Consider the following 23,879-nt stretch of genomic DNA (forward strand, 5'->3'; position numbering starts at 1 on the left):
TGAACATAAGCGGGGGTGACTCGCGCTCGGACTGTCAGAGTGATACAACCACACTTAGAAAGCATTCTGTCTTCCGAGCAGGCCGGGCGCGAGCGGCCCCCACCCCTGGGCCCCCTGTGGGCCGGGCGGGCGCCAGCCGCCCCCACCCCTGGGCCCCCTCCGCTTTCTGTCGCAGTCACCGAGCACGTGACCCACTGCATCAGGCGGCCGCGAGCGCGAATCTGTCCATCTCCCAGACCGGATGTCATTTAATGGGACTGACTGCTGGTGTGATGGCTGCTAAGCAGCCCCGATCCCGCGCAGGCACTCCGCCGAGAGCCGGAGAAGCGATTTAGATAAAGAGAAAATGAGGCTCAAAAATCCGATTATTTCTCGGAGGTGAGCGGGGGCGTAATACAGGGTGCAGCAATCGGAGCATGATTCTGCGGGGCAGCCAGTACCCCTCCTTCACAGGACCTGCATGTACCACTCAAGGCACCCTCATTTGGGGGGTGTCTCCTCCTTCTTCTAACAACTAAAATGATTCATGATCTAGACTGCAGTGGGGTCATCACCCAGAAAACGTTAGTCATGACAAACCTTTGATGAAAAAACGGACAAGAGAGAAATAGGTACCAATCTGGTGGTCGAATTGCACTACTGTAACATGAAATCCCATTTCACCGCTTCAGCAAATTGTGTGATTCTAGGCAAATATGTTTTTTTCACAATTTTTTCATTTTAAGAGCCTTCAAACGTGCGTTCAGAATGTGCGCTATACAAACCCTCCTGTTGCTGTTTAATATACTATTAGGCTGGTACAATGTTCCCCCGTCTGCAATAAAACACAATATATAGGGTGCACATGACAGCTGACTTACCTCTTGCTCAATAATGCTTTTGTCAGGAGAGCCGGTGTTCGAGGAGAAAAACTTTTAAGTTAACGATCAGAAATGATCACTTGATAAATACTTAATGGATGAGACAATCTGAAGTACTGAAATGCACCTGCATGTTAAAAAATACCATATTTTTAAATTTTATTTTGAAGCGACTTCCCCCTGTTTCATCATAATGTTTGTTGCATGACATACATGCCAAATATTTTTAGGGTTCTGCTCGTGCAGGGGCTCTTAGAGCCTAGCCAGACCCTTGGCTCTGCTCTCCCTTGAGCCGCCCCACCTCTATTTATCATCTCCATTGATCTCAGTGGCCCCGCCCTCCAAAATCACTCAATCTCACCCTACTCGAAGACTGAAAATGTTGAGCTGTGTATCTCTCTTGGCACCGCATCATATGACATCTTCAGTCATTTCTGGCTTTTTGTTGATTAGCTTGGTGCATTGTTAGCAGACCATGCAACTCACAAAATGCCACCCATTCTCACACGGTTTCAGCACCATTCACCCAATGAAGAGGCACTATCACACAGTGAGCAGGAAGGTGAGCTGGGAACCCTTGCTTAGAATGAGATCCCGTCTTGTGGGACGGTGTTCTACACTACCGGGCTCCATTTAAGGTTTTACCTCCGGCCAGTATTTACTAGCTGGCTTGGACAGACTTTGGTTTTGCTAAGAGGTGGGGGGGAAGGGGGGGGGGGGCGGAGGGGCTGCCCAATCAGTGCCCAGAAGGATGGGTGGCAGCAGAGCCCCTTCCACCCCCGGCCTTTTCTCCTAAGTCCCCATTCCCTCCTTCCCTGTACTATCACACAGTAGCATAGTTTCCACCTTGTCAGGTCTGTTGTCAGATGTATGCTTTTCCATTGCAACCGTTGTCCCACTATTAGTGATGGGGACAGAAAAACACAACACTGTTTGTGGATTTTACATAGACAAGGTTATAAATTCCTAGGCAGCGCCCAAGACACCAGCAATGGAAGGTAAGAGCGACCCTTGACCCCCACCAGGTAGGTCGCTCCCCCTCTGCACAGCACTGCCTGTGTGTCCCCTGCCTCAGCTGCCGCTGCTGAGAAAGTTCGAGGCCGTCCACCACCCGCAAGCTACCATCTGCACCTCATCCCTGGTGGCCAGTGGTAGGCCTTAGGTTTGTTTGTCATTTGTCATTCCATTGTATTGCACTCTCTTGGTGTCTATGACTGCCGTTGTCTGTCTCCCCTCCATTGCCCCCGTGATTCTGTGCCTTTTTTCTCCTGTCCTCTTCGCTGCCCCGGTGATTCTGTGCCTTTTTTCTCCTTCTGCCCCGGTGAGTCTGTGCCTTTTTACCCGTTCTCTGCCCCCGTGATTCTGTGCCTTTTCTCTCCTTCTGCCCCCGTGATTCTGTGCCTATTTTTCTCCTTCTGTCACCTTCGTTGCCCCCGTGATTCTGTACCTTTATCCTCCTATATCCTTTGCTTCCCCCGTGATTTTGTGCCTTTTTACTCCTTCTGTCCCCTCCGCTGCCCCGTGATTCTGTGCCTTTTTTCTCCTTCTGTCCCCTTCGCTGGCCCCGTGATTCTGTGCCTTTTTAGGTTTCGCTGGGGAACGGAGCCTTTAGGCTCCGCCTCCAGAGAAATCTCTTGATTGCAGTAGTGACTCTGGAATACGCCCCCCTGTCCCATTGGCTAGCTCCATAAATGGAGGCTAGCCATTGGAACAGAGAGGCGTCCGTCATGGCCGGAGGAGACTCGGGGGCGTTCCCGAGATTCTTTGGCTTTTGGCGACGTCACGCGACGCCGGGAACGCCCCCGAATCCATCGACACGTGTTTGGTGCAGACTGAAGGTTTGTGAGCCTTCCCCGAGCAGAGCGCAATAAAATAACCTGTGTGCAGCTTCACCACCGCGACCCGGGATCAGTAAACCCCCGACGAAGGGCCCCGTACCTTGCTGGTACCAACGCGACCGAAAACGAGCCCGCTGCTCTCCGATTGGACGGGAGAGCCGAGCCCCCTCACCAAACGCCGCGACGGGATTGGTCCGTGCGGTGCAGCATCACCACTGTTGCCGTGTGGTGATTGGCTAGGGCGAGGAGCGTCATCGCAGGCTTGACCCGGGAGCCGCACTGCCATAGGCTGACTCCCGGGTGCTTTGGAGGCTCGCCCGTTCTGCCGTGTCTGGATTGGCCCGCTCGACTGGAGGAGCCGAGAATTCACCGCGATCACCGCCGGGCCCGGGGAAGACTGACCTGACCTCGCCGAGGGACCTGAAAGAGTGCTCCAGCCCCCGGCCTGCCGTCTCTGCCCCCCGCTGCTCCCTGGAGAACCGAGAGCGGGCGGAGGAGCGTCCTGAGACCGGCCGGGCTGGAGCGCTAGTGAGCGCTCGCCGCGGGGTGCGCCTGGAAGGGAATCCCCCCTCCCAACAGCATTGCGGTGAGACGCGCTAGAGGCGCGAAGGATCCCTGACGCTAGGGGCCGGGTCCCGTTAGCGGTATAAAACATTGGCATGATTCTTGGCTCATTTTGGGAGCGTTTCTAGCATAAAACATTGGCATGGTTCTTGGCTCATTTTGAAGAGCGTTTTCAATCACATAATATTGGCATATCGTGTGCTGATTAAAGAGACTAGAGACATTTGCTTCAAGAACTTCCTGAAATTTTGAAACACCAATTAAGATTAAGTTCATCATTGCTATACTGAAGTGATTATCGTGCAACTGCTTATTTACATTGCTGCAACCAGATAAAAGTTATTTCTATTTTTATAAAATACTTACCTGTGTGGTCTCAGTTTGTGGTGGATTCAAATTGTGAGCGGCCCGGTAATTCTGTTGAGGCTGTTAACAGCCGTTACTTACCCCAGTGAAATTAGAAGTGTGAGGCAACACTGGAGTTCCACGGTGTTTCACCTCCTGCTCGCGCGCAGAGTCTCAATGCAGCACCTGGGCAAAAGCGTAAAATCGGCACAGTAAATCCGATTTCCGTATGTTGTTTCTCCAAAACTCCGAATTGCTGTTACTTTCCTGTCCCCTAATAACCAGGATCCCAGGCAGGTCATGGTAATTCTGGTGCGGGGAAATAAGGAAATGATCACGGGTCACGAGGTCCTCTCTTCTTTCCCTGGTGATCCTTTCCTGCCTGTCTTCACTCCATCCCCATCCTCTGCCCGCCGTTGGCTCTCTTCTCTCGTCCTCTTTCCTATCTGTCCCTCGCGTCTTTTTCACCCATAAGACTCCCTCCCCAGCTCCTCCCAATTCATCAGTCCCGTTCACACTTTTTTAAATGTCCCCCTACCTTCCCTCTCTTCTGCCCTCACTCACCCCTCTGCCCCAGCCGTCCCCTCTCGCGTTTCCCCTATATTTCCTTGTTGGTTCCCCGCTCTGCCTTTCCCTCTCTTTCTTCTCCTCGCACCCTACACAGCTCAACCTCCTCCATTCGCCGTCCCTCCTGCCCGCTCACCGTTGTCCTCACACACTCCTCTCTATTTCGGATGCCCCCTCCTTTCCTTTCTCCCTCCCATCCTCTCACATCCTCCATTGATACATTGTACTCGCCCTATCTTTCTTTTGCTTTCCTCTTCCAAATGTACCTCTTGCCCTCTCGGCTCATTCCATGACCCACCGCTACCCCTTTACTCCGTCCCCTTTCCCTCTCTCTCTCTCTCTCTCTCTCCCTCTCTCTTGTGCTTTCTCCACATCTTTCCCTCTCAGCTTTCTTTCTTCCCTCTTACAGTTTCGGTTTCTCTCGCTCTCTCACTCTCTCTCCCCTCCTGCCGTCTCTTTTCCTCTCACCCCTCCTCTTTCCTCGCTCAATCTGTGCCCCTCGTGTCTGCTCTCTCTGGTCACCAGAAGAGACAGCGCCTCCCACCGCCGCAAAAACGCCCGCCATAGAAAGAGCGCAAGGGACAGGAAACGAATAAACAAGGGAAGGAAAGACACACAACCAAGAGTGGAACACTTAAAGCTGCTCCAGAGAGGGGGAGCCGAGCAGGTCCGCCTGGAAATGTACATGTGTAGAGACACTTCCTCGGGAAGGTCCCCCCTCCCCCCGATCAGACCCTTTCAATTATTCAATAGCTAGAGCAGACCAAGTGACTGCCAGGTGCAATACATCAGGCTTAGGAAGGGCTTTCATTAGATTCGGAGAGATTCACGCTGCTCTCTCCCTCCATCGCTCCGCCCTCACTCCTGTGTGGGTGGCTCTGTGTGTGTGTGGGTGGCTCTGTGTGTGTGTGTGTGTGTGCGTGTGGGTGCAAATGCAATAGGTCTCACATTTGCGAAAGATTAAGCTATTGGCATTGTAAATGACAATGCCATTTATTTATCTGTTTTCAAAACCAACACATAAATAAAAAAAATTTGTCATTTACAATGACAATAGCTCTAACTTTTACAAAGGCGAAACCGTTGCATTGTAAATGCTTGTTGTTGTTGGACCTAGCTTAGGGGCATCGTTCCCGCCAGGGGACATCACTAATTGTTCATTCTGTTTGGCTTTTCAACGTGTTTGTGCTTCCTCCTGGTAGTCTATCCCAACGTGATTCATAGAGCGTATTGGTGCATTGTCCCTCGTTTATTGTTGCTTTGACTGGTCACTTCTCGTGGTGGCATGGAAGCGCTCCTGTTCACACCCTCGGGAGCTTATGTTGGAGTCACAATACCATTGCACTTCCATTCTATTGTGCCAATTATTTTTCTAATAGTCATTTTTCGTTCTGTACATTTTGCCACTTGGAAGCTCTCCTAGTCATGAATAAATCTGCGCTTTCAATGCACAGTGTAAAAAGTTTCTCAAAACGGGTGCCGTGCTTTTCAGCATGGCGCACCAAAGTCATTGGGATGTGTTGATTTCAAGATTGCAGGGTGCAGTACCTTATGTGGCCGAAATAGGTCCCAAGGAACGCCTAGTGATAGCCTGTGATACTGCACCCTTTCCCTGCTTCGTGCTCATTAGACCAGTAATAGTTGCTTGTTTTTTCAGCAAGCATATGACTTTTGTGTTTTATTGGTGCTCCTGGGTCCATCCCGAACCCGTATTCCATTTATTTATTTATTTCGGAGTGTCTGGCAGCTGTAAAATGGTAACATGTTTCTAGCTTCATTTTTATGTGCTCCATGCATTTTATTTTTTATGTTTAGTTTACTGGTTTGATCTGACCATCTCAAGACCACTACCATGTGCACATACGTGTTGCACCATGCTGGTAGTACCAATATAAATAAACCGTGTCAAAGCCAATAGGTAAAGTGTTATTCTTTTTCTTTCAGAATTCTTGTTGGGTTTTTGACTTTTTCTACTTTTGACTTCCAACAAAAATATACAGTGGCTTGGCTGGAGAATTTTTGGGACTGTCTTCTGTCAAAAATTGTGGCGTGTTAGTACACCAGCGGTTAGTTATTTAAAATCTACTTCCTTAATCATAAGAGGCTTTTGAGATGTTTCTCTCATTTCTATGAGACTTCACTGTGCCCTTTTCAGGTCTTCAAGTACTACGGGCATGTTGTCCCAAAACAATTTCTTGTGAGTCCAGTATTTTGGAAACGACTAGTTAGGGCTGTTGCCATTCTAAGACGGACTGTTCTGTTGTAAGGAAACCGTTACTTGGATAAGTAGATCTTCTGTTTTATTTTGATTCTTTGAAATAGAACAATTCCTTGAATGTTTTAAATGTAACATCCAACTTTTAACAAGGATTGATTTTTTATAATTTGTTACATTATAAAATGGAAATAATGTTTATAAAAAGGCAGTCTTTTCATTACTTTCTTAGCAGAGGTTATTTAGTGATCTCTACTTGTAAGTGGCTGCCCAGATGCCGTATGCCTACATCAATACTGGGATTTCACCTAGCATTTTCCCTTTCTGTGCTGGTCACAGTGTTTGATGTGAAAGTGTACCTTTAATGTCTATGCAACACAGTCCTCTCTTGCTGAGCTTAAAAGCAGTTGGCAGTATATTTAGTTTGCTAGAAGTTTAGAATCCGGTTTCTTTGTTTTTAGTTCCTTTTAAAGGGTGTGTATTGGAGTACAAAGTCAAGAAAGGGCGTGTCTGTGTAAGAAAGTATATCACAAAACGTGGGGCGTGTCACCTTCAACATACTGGCAAAGAATTGTGCGTGTTTCTCAAGGGCTACATAAACTGGTGGGTTATCTGCGGTCATTATTAGTGTTTTGCAATTTCCAAAACTCTTATTTTTTTAATTTAAGTAGTATTGCTGACTGGAACTAAGCTGTCGTTGGATAGGCCATTGTGAAGACAATCCAAAAAGGCATTGTTTATAGCTTTTGGCACAGGAATAGTCCCTGGTACAGGAGTAGGTCCTGGCACAGCTTTGTTTCAAGCGTTTTTTTAAATTGAGACGTATTGCATAGATGTCAAACCTTTTTCCATGTATTGATCTTTAACTATGATTATAATCCTTATCACCTGTTTTCCTAATTTTAGTTCATAAAATGTGTACCGCGGCTCTGTGTTCAGGGATTTGGTCTTTTTAAACCATACTGCTTACGTCTCGCAAGGATATAAACAATGGATATTGAAACTGGTCCTTTACGGGCCTTGTAGTTCTGTCCTTACCTTTTCAGGCAAAAACACTCATTGATTTCTGAATAAGAAGTATAAAAGCGTTATCGTAACCATGCTGTTCCTGCTTACATTTCCGATACTCTACTTAATCTTACATTCTCTATCAGTGTTTTCTTTTTTCCAGTATGATGTTACTTTTTTTTCAGCCAGCATATTACTCTTGTCTCCCCTTCCTCATCACCTATTTCTCATTTTCTAGTTCTCCAGCACTGCAAGGTCATACGAATGGCAATAGCGCTATGCAAATATAATCATTCCACTGCATACAAAAAACAAAAGTAAAACGCATTGTCATTTTCAGCACCAACAGCTCTAACTTTCACAAAAGCGAGACCGATTGCATTGCAAAATCTTGTTCTAACTTTCCAGCCAGGTTTTATGTAATAGATTTCATATATAGTAACTCGCAGCTGCCAAATTGTTTTAGTTGAAAAACTCTTTGCCAGGGTTCACCCTTAATATATATTTTAAAAATAATGGATCGTAGTGTGAATCACTTGATTACATGCAAACCTGCCCTCATTCAGCTGTTTAGACTGCAAATTGCTACAGTACATAAAATAATTTCTTAATAGATTTAAATGGGCTGGGGAGGGGGTCGAGGGTTAATTTACTACCAAGCATGTAATACTAATTTATGTTTTGTGGCATTTTAATATGAATGCCACTAGCGGCATAACTGTTTAAAGTATCTGTTTCTCTTCTAAATGATGATATGGGGTAGCAACGATCTTTACATCCCAGGTGAGCTGCCAATATCTAAAAAAAAGAAAATCTTTAAAATTACAAAACATACCTTTTTTTTACCTATTAAGGTAGGTTTTTAGGTCTCGCCTATGCAGCGCGCAAGCCCTACTTTGGAGTGACATTTTGGAATCACTCCGTACTTTTTGGGAAACTCGTGCATGTACTGCCCTGTTTCCAATGAGCCCTCGTGCATGTACGGTGTTTACCTTGCTTGAGCGAGCAGCGGCGCCATTTTTTTCAATTATTGCGCTAACAACTGCTTGCTCCCGTAAGGTAAATGCTGCACGTCGCTTTAACTTCCGCTGCCACGCTTGGCTTTCAGCAATTGTTTATTTTGACATCACCTGTGTCACATGCACCCTCGTGCATGACTTATCTCTCATGCAGCTGTTCTTTACCCTCCATGTATCTCCTATAGGCACCTGCTTCCCCTGTCCGCCCCAGGTGTGTCTCACAGATATCACCTCTCGTGCCGCTACTCTGCCCTCGTGCGGGGAGACAGCCCTGGGCCTCTTTAGCGTGCGCTCGCCCCGCTGCCCCCCCCACCTCGCTTCCTGGTTTACCCTGCCAGGGCATTCAAACCCCAGCACGCACTGTACGGCCCCTCATGCCCCTGGTTAGCCCTTCTCTTCCTTATTCCTCGCCTTTTGGTCGTTTCGTTGTCTGTGCACGAGTAAGAGGCGCCCAAAGTTTCACTCCGGCTTAGCATCGACTCATGTGACACCGAGAGGCTGAGGTGAAGCGATTGTGCCAGAGAGCTGGGGCATTTCAAAACCTCCGGCTCCTCTGCAGTCTCGCTCAGCACCAGCGGGCATGTTTCCTTGCGCATGTCACTGGTTTCACCTTGTGATGTTTGCCTTCCTTAATACTTACACTTCTGTGGAACTAGAGCGTAACGTGCATTGCTGAATTTGAAAACAACAATAGGAGCTCCACGGTATTTTAGAAGCCAGAGTCCAGCACTGCTGGTTGGGTTTAAGGGCCGCCTAGTCTTTATTTCACCCGTGCCTGTTTCTTTTGGTCTCTCCTTCTCACTCGTGCAGGTTGTTCCATCCCTGACTTCACCCTTTTTCATTGTTTGCCATCTTCGCCTCCTTTCACTGCCGTTTGTCTGTCTTGCTCTTTGTCAAAGTCTGGTGTTGGAAAAAAAAGGTTCCAGCCCCTAAAATAAGCTGTGTATTTGTTGCTGCTCCCAGGACAGCACAAACACTATTCTATTCATGGCCTATTCATTAGATAGTGGCTAATCTGTTTAGGAGGTTGCCTACGGATTCAATTGATATTGTATTTGCCTGTCGAAAGTATCATCTAAGCAAAAATAAAATGTAATAAACCGATCAAACAAAAAATTCGATAGTGGCTACTACTTGAGCATTTGATCATTCTTGCCTATGCATTTTTTATGGTGCAAAAGAGCATCACTTGCCAATCCAAAGCGCTTAAAAACCAAGCAGTGTGAGAGCTGACTGTTTTAGAAAGATAGATTGGTGCTGGAAAACCTTTTTGGGTAGCTGTGCGCCTTAAAAAAATAATTTAACATAGATTGATAGTATTTTAGAAGAAAAGCTGCTTTCCAGGGGTGGTACCCCGGAGCTGAGGCTGACCAGGATTGAGACCTCCATGTATAGTGAGAGACTGATAGCAGAGTAAGAGACGGGCCGGTGCTAAAAGTTGCAGCTGTCTTCTGCAGTGTCTGAAGGAGTTCCAAAGTGGTTGGAAGATGGCTCAGAGAGTGTATGCCAAACACACCTTCAAAATATAGGTGGTATTTTTTTCCAACTAGTTCCTTCTGGGATGGAGCACATTGTGTGACTCTCCTCAGAAATAGATGGCCTGCTACAGAGATTGACTGATCTTGCAACATGCCAGGGTCACTGCCATGTCACGAAATGCACCCAATTTGCCTATATGCTTGTTTACCCCCTGCCCTAGTGCTGCATGTAGAGTTACATAAATCCTTGTTTAAATGTCAGTAACTATTTGGGTAAAGTAATATATCCATGGAGCTGCAGTTGTGTAGCTTCAACTCCCGTTTCACAGCCCAGCCTCCCACAGAGTGAGTGCCACTGCACAGCCTCTAAACTCACCAGTATCCCTGCTAATTACAGTACAGACAGCAGAACTTCCTTGCATATAGGGAGGGTTAATGGGTGAAGGTACACGTCTTAACATGCACTAATACTCACAGAGGGATTAAATAGCACAAATGCTCATCATTGGGTGTGTGTGGTTGTTCACCAGTGACATGTGAAGTAACAGTAGATGTTGTAGCACCCAGGATAAGATGCTGCATGGCTAAATACTTAAAAGGTCCCAAAGGCGAGACCTATTGTCTATGCCAATGCGTGTTATTCTTACTTGTGGTATCATGTAAGCAAAAAATTAGTATTAGCTCAATGAAAGTATCATGCATTTTCACCACATTTTAACATGCAGTCAGTGAAAGGGAAGACTGAAAAAGCATCATTCCAAAGACCATAGACTAGAGAATCTTCACAGCTTAGTTTGTAATATGCCTACCACAGTCTTTATTAATAGTATGGCCGGGGAAACATAAGTCTCGATTGTCAGTTCATGCATGATGTTTTCAGTTGCGTTAAAATCTCCTAAGTTGCTAAACACCAGTCTCAATCACACGTTTTACAATTTTAGGCACATAAAAAAATCACTGAAATTTTGATTTGATGGCCGAACCATGTACCTGTTACACTTTTTAGCCTCTTGTTTATGAAAGTTGAGCTGTCAATCAGGGAAACACCATTGTCACTTTCCAGAAAAGACAGCGAGTACAGTGCAAGTGAAGAAGGTTTGTGCCACTGATCTCTGCACAATGCGTAGCCACAAAAAAATGGACCTGGGCTTTGTTCAGTATAAGCATTTCAGTCATGCGTCTGGCCTGTCCCAGTAAGGTATTTTAACTTCTAATGTAGTTCTCATAATTCACTACATGCTCTACAGACCCAAAAATGTGACTGTTTCAGTAAATGTACGATACAATTTTAAAATGTCATTATAATCTCTTTGAAAAAAACGAAACATTGTCAGATTAGTGCACCGATGTTTTGAAAAGAAAATCACATGATATGATGGCCATCTTTTGGTTTCAAATAAGTAAACTATAATTTGAAATAATTAGTGAGGTAAAATACAAAACCTATTCTATTCTTGCTCAGATAATGTGAAAAATCGTGTCCTCAAATTACCGCTTTCAAGGTTAAAATCTGTTTTTTTCTGCCCTCTTTCATTTCGGTGATAGGTAAACTCCTTGATTGTCTGGTATTACCACTGTATCTCCTGTAACTCTTTTCCATTGTTTTAGGAATAATTTATATATTTATTTTGAAAATGCAACACACTTACCCTGACTGCGTAACCGTTGTAAGTTGTATTTATCACCTATGTTTTATTGTACTCATCTTCCCGATACCCCAATCCATATCCTTTTGTTAGTCCTTGCTTAACCCATGCCCGTTCTTCCTGCCGCCCTCCTTCATCCTCCTTATACTTGTCTCTGCCATTATTGGCTTATTCTACCTACTGACTACCTCGTCCTCCTCCACTGCCACTTTTAAACCAGTCAAATTTCTCGAAAAGGACTGTTTCACTTTTGGCTACTCCTTCTTCTTTTATTTTATTTTTTGATTTTTTTAATTTTTCTTTTCTTGTCATTTTTGTCTATCATACTTCTAATTACACCACCATTTTGCCCGGCGTCACTAGCCACCATCACTTGTGCATCTTCATCAGTGCAATCAACACAAATTACCTCTGCATTCATGACTTGATCTCCAATGTTTTCAGTCCTTCTTTTTGCCGGTAAACCTGGCTAGAATATGAGTCAGCCCCGAACTTCAGGAGCTGGCTACCAAATCCTGACACACATCACACCTTTAAGAAAACAGAGGAGGCTGTAGCCTTCAAGAACTTCTTACCAACCACCATATTTCAAGATGTTTCTGATGCAGAATGCAAATCATTGGTCAATGCCAGCTCACCTTGTTATGCTCCTTTTTTAATGATCCAAAGAAAGCCACTGAATTATTCCACCGTTTTTAGTGCCATCCTCACAGGTGTGCTGACATCAATGAAGTATTGACATCGTCTTTAATCTCAAGAGCCTCTTCGTTGTGGGATTATCTCAATATTTATTTCAGTAAAACAGTTCTGCCTCAAACCAGATCCCTACATTTGAATATGGAAGTCCTTAACCATCTTCAGCTCGTCTCTAGTCCTGCTGATGTGACCCTCAAATCAGTCTTTGTGCTGCTTGGAGAAATTCCAGTAATAACATGTAAAATCATGCATCATCTGGAACTACCACAGCATCATCTGCTTCGACTTGAAGCATTGCTCCTTTTGCACAATTACCAATAACCAACCAGTGCCATTGCATTCCATGAAAGAAACTTAACTAAAGCAGTCTCCAGTCATCCATGGTGGGGCGTGATCAAAGAATCCCATAAATGAAGTACAGCAGAGCAGTTCTTTCTTTGGCTCTCCGAAGTCAGACTTATTGATCCTCTCTTAAGACCTTGCCAATGCAAACGCAAACTTGACTGTGTGGCTTAGACATGCAGACTTTGAATACAGAAACAGATTTTTTGAAAGAAAATAGAAAAAAAGTAACAACCCCAGCATTGAAGTCAAGAATTTGAAAAAATGCCATCAAGAATGCAAAAAGACTCCACTACTCTGTTTAATCTCCTAAGCAGCATGCCCACCTGTAGAACTTCTCTTTACATAATGTACTGTCTGTCGTTGCCATCCCCAAATCTCAAGACATCAGCAGTGCACTAGCAAACCACTACATCTCCAAAGCTTAAAACCAAGGAAATGAACTAACTAGGAGGCTGGTAGTGGAACCTCCAATTCAGGCCTCACCCATCTGCTCTCAATCAAACAACCAGTGTTTTCTTTCTATATGGTATTTTCTGCCATCAGTTTCTAGGAGTTCATCAACTCTAGCTAGCAACAGTGCAGCTTCTCAGCAGACATGCACCCATCACAGATAATCAAGAACATAGTCACCACCTCTGCTACTTTCTCACCCAGTGCCACCAGCAACACAGTCCTAGTGTTCAGATAGCATATGAACATCTCAAGATTACTTATAGGAAGCTTATTCCCAAGAAGCACAGCATTTATCCAAGAGGCCCTCTAGCTTCCGACTGGTCTCCAATGGTTTGTTCTAGGCACAAGATCAGTTTCAGCATTATATCTGATTTGTTGGACGAAAACAACCTTGTCTCAGCTATCAAACAGTATGGATTCTGCCATTCTTTGCCACTTTGATTGATTTCAAAACTACAGTTAGGAAAAGCTGAGTCGCCTCTGTATTCTTATTGGACATCTCACTATGTCACTCAGTCATTATGACTTTGTGACGTGGGGATTTAAGTAACCATCCTTGACTGGATTCCCACAATCCTCTCTGAAAGATACCACATTGTCTTGCTTTTGTCATTGGTTTCTTTCCACCCTACACCTGCATCCTGCAAAGATGTACTATTTCTACACAACTCTTCAATACACAGCCGTAGACCAGATCTCTTAAAATCCACAAAACCTGATACAACTTTGTGCACTACACCTTGGTCGTCCCAGGGAACAGGCATTTAATCTCAACATCTTTCCTAGTCCACTTTCATGCTCGACCTCAGATTATTATTCAAATAAACCAAACTTGTCAAAAACAGAAATTCTCCTCAGGGACTCGCAACCCCACCAACTACTTTAATCAACAGGAGGAATCTGGCAGTGATCTTTATCTCCAACCTGTTGCTTGGGCCACATGAAAATCAAGTGGATAAGTACTTTCTGCAACAAGGACACCCTAAACTGTATCATTCCTCAGCTAGATTTCTTTTACATAGTGCATTTCGCTTTTGCATTGGTTCTGATGCACCTAGATTACACCAAAGGACATTATACAAGAACGTCTTCCTTAATAACTCAAGTCACCACATCGAAAAACTTTCCTTAACCATTCTTGACAATGCAAATTTTGTCACGTAAACCAGAAACCTCCCTCATCTATTACTCCTGACTGGACTATATATAGCCTCTGCCATAAATACATTTATACGATACATGCCTGTTGGTTGATCTTCTATCGCTCCTGGGCACTCTCTTGAGAATATTCACTATTGCTACCTGTAATGATGAATACCTTTTGGTTGCCCTCTGTTGCTTCTGATTAACTCCAAAGAGCAATTTACCATGGCTGCCTATAATTCATTGCATGCCTGTGGATTTTTTACTTTCTACTCAGTTGCAATCAAGACCCAGGCTCTAAGCCCAAAAAAGGGTGATAGACAAGTCCACATCCCCTGCTTTAGTCCACTCCACGCATAAGGGTATTTACAAGATTGCAATGACATGAGGAGATCATTGCACCATTCATTATGCATTACACCAACACACTTTCCGCATAGGACACATCCTTTCACCAAGATACAACAATAAGTAGATGTGAAGCATATGCGTTCTATTCCTCGCTTGTCTTCTTTGCATTTCATACTTGAGGGTCAGATGTACTCTTGGAATATTTAGCGATTCCTAATTTGCGAATGTGACTAAATCACAACTTGCAAGTCGCTAAATGAAATATAGGATAGAGCACCTTAAAGAAATAGAAATCAGTAATCTATTCTCCTAAAATGTCGATTTCTAATTAGTGATTCGGTTTCATTTGCAAATTGCAAAGGTCGCATTAGCAGTGCACTCGGCGATGACATAGAAGCAGGAAATACAATGTTTCCATCACATTGAAAAGCACAAGGAGAGAAGTACCGGACCTACTATCTACCCCAATCCTTGAAAATGGCAAGCCAGGAAGGTCCGAAAGAGGAGTCTGGATGCGAAAGGAGGCATACATTTACTGACCAAGAGTTGAAATTCAGGATATGTGGCCAACAATGGCCAGCTGTTTGGTAAGGCCTCTTTATTAGTTCCTGAAACCTCCAAACAATGGGATATGGATCCGAATTCAGGAGTGAATTAATACTGTAGCTGTAACTACACAAATTATACAAGAAATCTGTAAATGCTGGTATGACCTTTGTTTGCCCCATAACAAAGGAGAAGGCTGTAGGTCTGAGGAAGGAATCTGCCAGAACGGGGGGGGGGGGTGGGGTGAAGGGGGAACCATTCACTCAGTCACCACCTGCACTTTATGATGAGGCTATAAAGAGTGCTTTGGTACCAGATGCTGTATCAGGATTAACAGCCACTGGCACTTCAGAACCTGCATGGGCAACTTCAGGTTAGTTGTTTTACATTTACAGCAAGAGCTAGGTTATGATAATTAATTCTTGAAATATATAATGGTAGTTTCAGGTTTTTATTTGTGTTTATAACATGGTATTTGAAATTGTTAGTCAAATTGTGCAAGTTAAAATTTTTACTACACAGTGAAATGCATTATAGGATTTTTAGTCACTGTGTTGATGGCATGCTGCTCATTAGCAAAAATGGTGAGCTGTGGTGTTTTAAAGGTGCATACTAAACCTAATACTAATTTGAGAAAATATTAGCCTTTTAATCTCAACACCTAATCCGAAAAATGTCTTTGGGTTTATAACACAACTTTTATAAAATTTTCCTAGTGTGTCTGTAAAATGTGCTCCTGGTTTTGATTGTTATTGTAAAGAAAACGTTTACAATCAAAAACCTACTTTAAAAGTACTATACTTTTTTCGTTGTGGTACATTTTCATTTGTTTATGATAAATGATATCAATATTACCATTGTGGATCACAGTACACCAGTTAGCACTGTCTTTATGGGTAGCGCTAAGTAGTAACATATGTTATGGAGATAACATGCCTTTTCCGTAAAAATAATCATATCAATGTCTTTTTTTAAATCACTTCTTTCTTATAGAAACCACAGAAAGCGGTTTTAAAAGTATTCTTTCATCCTTCCACAATTCATATTCTTCAACATTTAATAGAGGCCCATGAGGAAGATATTCAGGATGATTTTGTAGAACAACCTAGTGCCAGCATTCATGTTCCAACACCAAAACACATTGCAAGTCCTTTAAGGATCTGTCAAAGAAGAGTGCCTTGGAGGGGTCTAACATCAACACCATCAGCAGCTGTATGTCTACCTCAACAAAATATACTGAGTCAACTTTCAAGAACTTAGAAGGCAAAGATTGGTACCTCTAAGACCACAGGCAACTGTACTTCTGTATTTGCAGAACCAACGCCCTCAAGAGAGGAATTAATTCACATTGAATAATCAGTGTTAGAGTTGCGGAATAAACAATTAAATGCTATAGAGGAGGTTGGCACAAACATGGATGAAGGATTGTCTCCCATAAAAATAGCATTGATAAGTTGATGTATGCCATTAAATCATTATGTAGGGCAATTTGTGAGGAGAGTCTCAAACAAAATCAGATATCGGCATGTTGTTTTACGCTGGGATGAATGTTGAAAAATGTTATACTGCTACGGGAGTCCTTAGTCGAACAATAAATATTCAGCAGGAAATTGGTTACTATAGCTAAGGTTTTGGGCCACCTTACAACATCGCTGGAATCGCTTCAACATATGCACGGTCGTACTACCAGTGGTGATACAACCCATGCTCAAGGAAGTGAGGCGGCTTCCAGCCACAGCAGTTTGTTGGTGTCTAAGGTCATATGATAGTCAGGCTGCAGAAACAGAAGGTGATATGTCGTAGATAAACACTGACAGACCTACTCCATGCAAGTCAAGGAAAAGCCATTAAATGATCTATTTTGAAAACAAAAATTATGCCTTTACTTAAGTTACACCTTAAGCATAAAAGGTTACACGTTCATCTTCATTTTGTAGCGTTCTAATCTAGGACCCTAATCGATACTGTGACCTTATGCCCCTATTCGGCTATAAATCCATTTATTCCCTATATTGGCATAACCGTTCAAGTGCAATATTCAGAAACTCGTCTCTGGCCTCACACGAACAGAGCCACATTCCAGAATAGCTTTCTCTGCCACTTCCTTTGCAACCAATTAGTGCAATGACATAGCAGAAGTTACTATCTGAGATTCCTAGATTAACACTCCGAGTTCTTCAACAAGATAAAAACTCAGCAACCTGGAAATCCCCGCTTGCTGTGTTTTGATTAGTAATAGAACTCTAATGAGCACTGATAGACGATCACTTCCTAGTGACATCTTTATTGACGTCTTATGTCCAAAAACGTACGTCAAACAAGGCACCTTTCAGGTATAAATATTACCAACGTTGCCTTAAGCAAACGCTGTCTTGTTGCTGTTTTGCTGATGCGGCCAGCTATCTCGCTGCTGCTGAAGAAGCTGTCATGCTGATGATACCATAGCTGCTATCGCTACTGCTATCGCTGCTAACTAGCGAACGATGGTGTGGTGAACTTAGGAGCTGAACAGCCGTCCCCTGCAAAGAGCCCAGCAGATGCAAGCTGCCCGCGGACGCTGCCCCTCCTCCTCCTCCTCGACGCGCTGAAGAAGAGACGCTGTCTTTCTCCTGCAGAGAAATCCAGCTCCGGCGTTTCTGGTCTACCCTTGCGGGTGACTGGGATATCGAGCCCTGAGGGAGATACCAGACCTCCATCATTCTATTCCAGAGGTATAGTGTTGACTAAACCCTTGAGAGAGAATTCTTGAAGCAAACCTTGGAAAAATCAACTTAACTTAAAGCTACTTACTTACTCCCCTCCCAAGTATTAGGCTTAGGTCAGGTACACTGGGGTAGGCGTAGTTAGAAGCACCAGTTGAGTATTTTAGCCTAATATATATATGAATGTATATATGTTTTATTCCTTTTAAACCATTGTATGGCTAAGAAACCATATCAATGCTTTTACAGTATTATTTCGCAATACTTATCTTACTGTACGTACTTTTTATAATAACAAGTCTTGCAATTGTGGCAATTCATTTCTCTTGTACGAGAAGAAAGACTGTTCAATAAATGTTACCTTTTATTGACAACGCCCGTCTCTCTATTCTCTACATATTGTGAAAGTAAACTGCACAACCACTGACTGAGTAAAATAACTGTCTATTGTTTCACACGACCCTAGAGATTGACTCTTGATCTGAGGAGCAAAGTTGTCATGTTGCACGGTTGTTGGAAAACTGAATCCCTTCTTGTCTGTACCAGGGAAGCTGATCACTTCCTATTTCAGTCAAGAAAGTTTCCAGTGACCTCTGAGCTAGTTGGTAACAAACCCAATTAAGTTTAGCATAGTCAGTGGAGGCCTGGAAGATCCGCACTTCTACGTCGATACTACTGTTTATGGTATTCCAATGCGCAGGGCCTATTGGGAAAATAGGAACTACACTACAATTTGATGTTGGTTATGTTTCTTGTTTTTTCCCTGTGAATAAACATGGAAAAATGATTTTCATCAACATTCTTTTTCTGAGTCATTATTATATATATCTGGTAATAAAAGTATAGTTACCTTTAAAAATAGTTGAAAGTAATGTATATTCAGCGTTCCCTTCCTTCTTCTGCACCTTGACGTTTTATTATGGTGTGACAATTCTTCCTCCTCATTCGAACTGTCTTCATCTGGGTGTAGTGGTGGACCCTTTCTATCTGAATCTGGCCTTCAGAAACCTAAAAGTATTCTCAATTGCTGCTCTGGTATGTCTATAAGCAACATGATGTATTAGGTGTAAAAGCATTCAGATATTCTGTCATAATCCAAGAGTGCAGAGCATGTGCACTGTCGCCTGCAACACATTTCATATTAAAGTAAAATTCCTTACAAAAATACATTTACCTATATAATTTCGTCGTTACCAAAAATGCCTAACATTTAGTCATCTTCAAAGTCTCCTCTAGAAAGACTGTTGTATAGGCCACAGAGCGTGAAAATGTAGGAATAATGTGTAGAGTGGGTTTAATGTTTGGTGTGTCACTGAACGGAGCATTGTATTCACTTTATGGCATTTTTTCCCCATTATTTTTATCCCTCTTGTGTTGTCTGTCGAGATCTAAGGATTTTAACATTGGCTGTCATATTTAACTAGAGATAACAAAAGCCTGCAATATGAAACTAATATCTCTCTTTCCATACACTGGATACTGGTACAGGTAGTCCACTGTAAGACGTCTGCTGTGATTTCAGAAAATCTCAAATTAATCACCTTGATTTTTAAGAACAAAGATGTGGTAATATTCAATAGCCTGGTGACTCTTGGTACAGTAGGCAGCCAGCAGTTGTACTCATTCATTTCCTTTAACTTCCCCTGTGTGAAAGATTTTTTTTGTTCAAACATTTTTTATTTTCAAAGTATAGCTAAAAAAAAAAACCTGATACATAGTAGACATTATATGCACACTATGGGGTAAGGTATACAGCAGCATACATTCACGGTGCTATAATAGACAAAATGCAGTATCTAGGGTGGAATTAACAATGACGGGAGGGATGACTTTGGGGTTACTAATGGTAGGGGGTAAGTAGGTTCAAGTATGGGTGGACCGTGCAGAGGTACCCAATGGTAGAAGAGAGTACGGCAAAGGCGCTCTAATTGGTGTAGGAATTAAATTTCCAGAGTGTGCAGGAAGTTGATGCAAAAAATGAGGAAGAGAAAGGTAGTAGAGATGGAGAGAAAGAGAGTGCAGTGACGGGGATAGGGGAGGTGTAGGGAGGAGGATGGTCCCCTGTTGTGTGGTGAAGGCAGGTGAGAGTGGGTGGAGATAGGTCTACAAGGCATAAGACACGTGGATGTGGTATTCACCCTGATATTCGGGGGCTATGGATTGTCCACTTTTTAGAGATTAAGGTAGAGTGTGATCCATAGGCCATGCCAACATGAAGTATTGTATACTTTATATGCGTTATATTGTTGGCGTTTCTGGTGGCATATAAAATGTTCCACCCTCTCTTGAAGTCGACTTCTGTGGTAGATTTTCATTCTAGTAGAAATGTTTTTGTACCTAGATCTAGCAAGATGTTGAGTAGAAGCGAATCTTGTGAGGATAAGTTGATGTTAGCTTGGTGTGCCACTAGGTCGAGTGTTCAGTTCAGTAGGGTTGGAGAGAAATTATTTTTGAAGGTTTGTTGAATGGTTTTCTTTATCTTTGACCTTACCTGTTCGGCCATTTTGCACGTGGACAACATATGTTTAATCGAACAGGAGAATCCTCACAGCACACGTTTGTGTCAGATTGCAGGATCCAGTAGGATTTGTACATCAACCAAAATCTGGATTGTGATATTTCCGGTGTGATTTCGCTAGAAAAAAAGAGTGTCAGTTTCTATGCCAGGTAGAGTCAGAGAAGTGTGAGATTAGGCCTTCTGGAAAATGTGACAACCATATCATTTTTAGGTTTTTAAGCAGATGTAGTCTTTGAGGCTCTAAAAGTTTGTAGATGTTAGATGTGACATGATCTATTCTTTCCTTAGAAGGTCAGGGAGGTCTAATTGTGCGGTTATGGAAGCCTCCTAATGGATCTTTTACGTTTTTTAATTTTTTTTTAATTCAATAGGGATGGGGGGGGTCATGTCACAATCTTAAATCAGCAAAGGGGATGGGGTTTAGTGTTCTAGCTAGATTAACAAAGGAGTTAATGCCTCTTTCAGCCCATTGTTTCCAGAATAGGGTTCTGCCTTCTAGTTTGATTTTATGATTATGCCATACATAGACTATATTAGTGTCAGCAAAACGGTTGGACAGTGCACTATCTACACATAGAAGGGCTTCTACCGTAGCTGCTATTATGGGGTAAGAGTGGGCCAGGAGTAGTTTTATGAGGCTGTGGATAGTTAGCATGGATTTTAGCAGGATGAGGAAGAGTAGTTGGGATTCAATTTGGAGCCTATAGGGGTGGAGGGTGAGGGGGATGCTAGTCCATACTCTTGTTAAGCCACTAATTGCCCTGGGCAGCTAGGAAGGGCTTTTGGTATCTATGGTAGTTGGGCATATTTATGCCACCTCTGATTTTGTTCAGTTTTAGGCTTGAACCAGTGATCCTAGCACTCTTCCCTTTCTATATGACATTTGAAATAGCATTGTCTACTGTGTTAAAGAAGTGGGTGGATTGGTTTATCTGAAGCATGCTTGAGAGAAAGTTGACTTGCAGAGCTATCATCATTTTTCGAAGTGTCGGCTCTGCCCCAACAAGTTAGGAGTTTGGGAGACCAGGAGGATAATAATTATTTTTCGCAACTGTTTTACTCTCGTTGATCGAGACGAGCCATGTATGTGTTTGCCAAACAAGATGCCTCAGGTTGCCATTTTAAGCCAGAGTCACCAATCGTGGGTGTACAGTGAATATTCATGGGGAAGATTTTTGTTTTGTTTTTGTTTTTGTTTTGGAGCGGTTAAGAGTGTAGCCAGATATCCTAGGGTAGTTGTTGATTTATTTTCTAATGTGTAGGATAGCTTTGTCTGCATCGTCAGTGAAGATCAGAACAGCGTCGGCTGCAAATATCTGCCTGCCCAATTGAAATTGGACACCTTTGATGTCGCCATTCACTTTTAGGGAGCATAATAGGGGTTCGCTAGCTAATTGGAATAGGAGGGGAGAGTGGGTGTATCCTTTCTGGTGCCTTGGGGAAAAGGAAATGAGTTGGATAGGCAGCCGTTTATCCTCACTTTCGCCACTGGAGCTGTGTAGAGAGCCATCACCATTCGGATGAAATTCTCCTGTAGTTGGAATTTGCGGAATACCTTGTGTAGGAAGGTCCAAGAGATGTTATAGAAGTCTTTTTCCAGGTCCCGAGCCATTGCCATGGTGGGCAAGGTTGATGACTGAACTCTTTTCAAGGGCATGGCAGAAGACATGGATGTTATCAGCGGCTAGCCTGCCTGTCAAAAATACAGTTTTGGTTGGGCGATGTGCGTGAAAGAGAGATTAACTGCCTTTTTGGACTGAAAGCTGTTGGAGTTCCAGTCCTGGCTCTGTTCCTCATCTCTGTGATTCTGAAGAACCACACCTTGAACCACGTGTCCGATTGTCGGTGTTGATCATTTAAAAAACTGCGCCATCCCCAATAATTCCCTAGTGATTGGATACATTAAAGGTCAGTCTGCTGTGGCCTCCATCACCTGGGCTGTCATATCTTATTTCCAGGTAAATTCCTATGTGTTTTCCCTAAGCGAATGGATCACCTCACCTTGACAAATTGCCCATCTACTTATGGCCCTGAGAAAAGGTGAAGTTTCCTTAGAAGGCCATTGCAGGTGAAATCGTACCTTTTTCGGAGGTACTTAATTAAAGATCAAAATTTGAGTATCGGCTCATTTTATGGCTTTTGATTGGAGGCGTTGCAGTTAGCATTTTCCTCTTGAAGTGTTATAAGCATTGCTATTGTAAAATTAGCTTTCAACAAAATTAACTCTGGTCCCAGTATCACGCCACTGAAGATACGTTCGGAGTTTACCTCCATGGTTCTGGCTGCTTCAGGCTGCTGCGAACATGAAGCAGTTCTTCGGAATGGAGGCCCTGGACAAAGATGAGCAGGAGCTGGTCATTGAGTTCCTTCCAGTGGAATAACATTCCGAGGTCTACACGTACAAGGAGATTAGTGGGTTTTCAGTTTAAATCCGGCTCCACAAGTGGACAATTATCTTTTCAGGGCTAAATATATCCATGGCAGTTTTTTTTTTCTTTTAACCCATTTGTTTTCTCTAATACTCCTCCCAATCGTGCCTATCATAGTTTCCTTATTAATGTGTTTAAAACTTCCATTGTTAAACACCATATTAATATGTTACTGCTACTAGTATATGTGTTTTTGTGTTTTTTATGTATCCTTTTAACTGATTGTTAAAAAAATTGTTGATATTTTTTAAAATAATTCTTCAGGAGTCTCGGGGAAGTTTTCATTGTTTTCACCTGGTCAACTATTTTTCTGATGTGACTACTATCAAAAAAATATTCTAGACTTACTGCTCTTACTTGATGTTTGCTCTGAGACTTGATAGTAGAAATGGACATGTTTCACAGAGCATTGTTAATAAACAAATCCAGACAAATTATAGACATGTAACATTATTATAGTTTATAACCATATGTCTTTGCTGGTAATAGGATATGCATCTTCCAGCGACTCTATCTTCTCAATGTTTTCAGCATGACACCTGCTTGGAATGTCATTTGAACCTAAACACATTATATAGATAAATCTAATAAAGATGCAAACTAACATTGTAACAAATATTTGCCCTTAAAAAATGTAAACCTAGCGGAGCGAGGGGGCCACCGATGGGACTGACCCTTCATTAAAAGACATCATGGGGCCATCATGGAGATGCGTGGCGCTATCAAGGAGATGAGGGGCACTATGGAGCCCAAGCTTGATTCAGTAACTGAGGAGGTCAATCTGATATGGGCGGATTTGGGCAAGATGTCGGACAAGGTTGCAGAGGTGGAGTATGTTGTTTGCAGTCTAAAACGAAGAGGGTTGAGGAGCAGGTAGCCAAGCTCACAAATAACCAAGCTGACATGGCCGCCCGCCTGGAGGATCAGGAAGGCCGGGCGTGGTGCAATAATATCCGCATTGTGGGAGTGCCGGAGGGTATGGAGGGCCCGTTTGCAGACTGGTTTGTGGAGGATCTTATAGTCAACCACCTCAAGCCAAAGCACCTGTCAAATTGTTTCTCGGTGGAAAGAGCGCACCCTGCGCTGGGGGGCAGGCCCAAGCCTGGCCCCCCCCACGCACCATCATCGCCCGCATTCTGATCTATAGAGACCGGGA

The 23,879-nt window shown here is 43.3% G+C and overlaps 1 protein-coding gene and 1 pseudogene across 5 annotated transcripts in view; both read left to right on the forward strand.

Annotated features, from left to right (window-relative positions):
- The window catches only part of GOLM2 (golgi membrane protein 2), a 510,098-nt gene that overhangs the window by 4,633 nt on the left and 481,586 nt on the right, over window positions 1-23,879 (forward strand). The window lies entirely within an intron of this gene.
- Window positions 1,852-22,675, forward strand: LOC147733333 (calcium homeostasis modulator protein 2 pseudogene; annotated as a pseudogene).

Source organism: Lissotriton vulgaris, chromosome 2_1, assembly GCF_964263255.1.
Source record: "Lissotriton vulgaris chromosome 2_1, aLisVul1.2, whole genome shotgun sequence".
NCBI classification, from domain to species: domain Eukaryota; kingdom Metazoa; phylum Chordata; class Amphibia; order Caudata; family Salamandridae; genus Lissotriton; species Lissotriton vulgaris.